Source organism: Propithecus coquereli, unplaced genomic scaffold, assembly GCF_000956105.1.
Source record: "Propithecus coquereli isolate 6110/MARCELLA unplaced genomic scaffold, Pcoq_1.0 Scaffold145, whole genome shotgun sequence".
Classification (NCBI taxonomy): Eukaryota; Metazoa; Chordata; class Mammalia; order Primates; family Indriidae; genus Propithecus; species Propithecus coquereli.
Window position 1 is genome coordinate 4322708 of NW_012138858.1, and position 3525 is coordinate 4326232.

Sequence of the window (3525 nt, forward strand, 5' to 3'; positions counted from 1 at the left end):
TGGGTAGGGGAGTAGGAAAAGTTGAAATTATATCTGTCATGGGCTGAATTACATGCTCCCAAATTCATACATTAAACTTCTTACCCTCATTCTGTAGTCATATTTAGAGACAAGGTGTTTGAAGAGGTCACTGAGTCTAAACGAGGCTGTGAGAGTGGCCCTAGTCCAGCATGACTGGTGCACTTAGAAGAAGAGACAGAGACACTAGGGATGCGCACACACAGAGGAAGGGACTTGTGAGGACACAACTCAAAGGCACGTCTTCAAGCCAAGCAGAGAGGCCTCAGGAGAAACTAACCTTGCCAGCACCTCGACCTTAGGCATCCAGTCTCTTGAACTGTGAAAAAATACATTTGTATTGTTTAGGTCATTCAGTTTGCAGTATTTTGTTGGGATATTGGGAGATAGTGCTTTGGGGAGGTAATAGCATTTAGATGAGGTCATGAGGGTGTAGCCCTCTGGTGAGATTAGTGCCATTGTAAGAAGAGACACCAGAGAGTTTGCTTCGTCCCTGTCTCCGTCCTGTGGGGACCCAGCAAGGAGACTGCCATCTGCAAGCCAGAGAGGACCAACCCCTCACCAGGGAAACAAATCAGCTAGCACCTTAATTCTGGACTTTCCAGCCTCCAGAACCGTAAGGAAGCAATTCCTGTTGTTTAAAGCACTCTGCTTTATATTATTTTTACTATGGCAACCTGATCTCTTAAGACAAACCTAACACTAATAATTGGTGACTAGATTGGTGTTGTAAACAAATAAATCCTGATCAAACTTAACATCCCTTTGTTGAGAGAGGTTTCAAGTGTAAGTTCAGTAATTTATTGAGAACACTTACTGAGTGCCTGCTCTATGGGGATACAGTTGTGAACACAGTAGAAAGTCACTTCTCTCATAGAACCTGTCATACGTTGATATAATATATCCCTATGTAAATTGTTAAGCACTTTTACTTATAAAATTATTATCATTATGATGAGATTGTAATTACTATGCTCTCTCATCCACTTCTAACGAGGAGAGGTCTCTACAGTGTGTCATGTCCACAATGCAACATGGTCTCGGAGATTTGCTTGGTCATAATGTATATACTACATCATTTTATTTTTTGTCCTATCCAGTTGGCCATCCAGATATCCAGACAAAACCAATTTTAGGAAGATAAATTTATTAATAGTAATAATATTATCCAATGCAAGGCCACTTATCCTATCTCAAGTACTTAGCTAGATCCTTTATATGGTTTACTTATGTTAAATCCTTACAGTAATCCAAGAGTTAGTACTTGTGTAATCTCCACGTGACAAGGGGTAAAACTGAAACTTAGAAAAATCAAATAATTGCCTAAGGTTATGTAGGTAAATAGTGCATCTGGGATTCAAACAAGAGAAGTCTGATCCAGAGGCTATGATCGTAATCAAGGAAGCTGTATTATCCCTAAATTTGTGAATACTTAGCTGTTCATAAACAAACTGAAATAGTGTTGGTAAATTAGAGACTGTAAATGGAAATTAATTTTTCTATTCACAAAATTCCAGAAGTCATAGAACTATAATTGATACTCTCTTTAGTTGATATTTTATATTTATGTTTTATTATGGTAATTATAAAATTTATGCAGTGTTTATTTTATTTTCCATTATTTTGAAGTGGAACAGGAAGGTCATGTGCAGCCTTAGTCCATACTCCCTTTTCTTCCCAGAACATATCAAGGCCCTCAAACACAATTCGTAATACCCTCGAGGCTCTAAATGTAATACTCTGGGAATTACATGTTATAGGAGAAGGTTGTGACATCCAGATTTGGTCAGTTGTGCTCTATAGAAACAGTCATAACAATTAAGGAAAATAATGCTGATCGGCAAAACTTACTTTCTTAATTAAGTGCCATTGGTTTAGGCAGGTCAGATTATTTGCATGAAATTTTAAATCCCTGGTGACACAGGAGCTCCCCGAAAAATATGATTTAATCAATAATTTTTGAAATAGCTTTTTTCCCCAAAGCCCTTCAGATGCCTCTATTTCTATAAGACATCCTAATAGAGTCTAAGATAATTGTATTCAAGCACTAACTGAAGGCTTGCTATCGTCCAAACTTAAAAAATATTACAACTCTGTGGTTTTCCTGATTAAAACTTGGAATGAAGTAGTGGACAATACACTGGATTTGGGGTCAGAAAAATTGGGTTCTGGCAAAACCCTATTATTAACAACCCAGTTTACATTATATCTTAGCTAGTCAGGAAGATAAGTACTAGATGAGCCAGGCCCATGAGACAGGTGTGCTTAGACTCATCCCGAGCACTGTGTACCAGGCTACTTCATAGTCAGTCTGTCTGTTCTTCCGCCCTCCTGTGCAGATACGAATGGCTTCACTCCCTGCCTTCAGGTTTATAGAGGGTCTACTTAATTATCTTTTAATTTATTTTTTAGCTATTATTTAGAATGGTAATATTTGGGTTTTAGAGTATACAAATGATGTGTTTACTTAATATAATTGTATCAAAATAAATTCACAGCTGGTTGGAGGTGTAATCAATATAAGAATCCACTCATGGACTGATGTCTGCTGGGCTCCCAGGTGTATCGGAATTGCAAGGGATAGAGTAAAAATTATTCTCTTGCTTGCTTGGCTGGAAGTGCTCTTTTGGGAGTTAGAGATTTCCACTTCCACTTCTACCTGAGATAGAATATTTTATGTTCAACCTAGGAAATAAAAATGGAAAATTTTCTTCAGGTTTCAAAGAATGAGTGATTGGCTGGGGATGAGGAATGAGGGCGTATTTGTATAAGCTCCCCTGTTTGTGTACCCTGTTTGGTATAGAAAGAGTATTTTATCAGGTTGGTGGTGACAATTGTGCATGCTGAGTAGGTGTGGAGATGTAGATTCCTTCATGCTACATAAGTGACTTCAAAAGTAGCTTTTCAAATTACTCCTAGTTGTAACCTTGACTAAATAAAGACTGTAACTAGCATAGACAGCTTCCTGCTAAGGTAAAGTTTTAAATAGTAAAAACTCCTTGGTATTAAAATACTTCTCATTTTTCCAAAGTCATTATGCTCTATACTGCCTTCTCTTGTTTTTTATAAGTCTGTGAAGGTTTAAAGCAGAGTCTTACCAGTTTATCACTAATTCAGAGTGTTCAGGTTGGCATCTCTGACAAAATGTGTAGTACTGTTTCCTGTTCCTTCAAGGCAGCAAGTAATGCTTAAAGATGAAAAACAGGCTTCATATAAAATGAATATAGAGTTCAATATATCAAACAGCCCTCAAAAAATGCTGTTTAATGTTTTAAACATAAATCAATAAGAAACATTAAAATTTCCTTAAAATATTGATTTTCTAAATTAAAGGAGAAGAGGTTTTGCAAAATACTTGAAGGTCTTTGAAAGTTATTTTCAACACCTGCTAAACAGTTTATTTTCTCAAATACAGTGACAATGAACTATAACAGTATTTTGGCATATTTGATTTGTGATGAGAGAAAAAATAAAAAGGAAATAAACAGAAAACATAAGGCTGGGTGA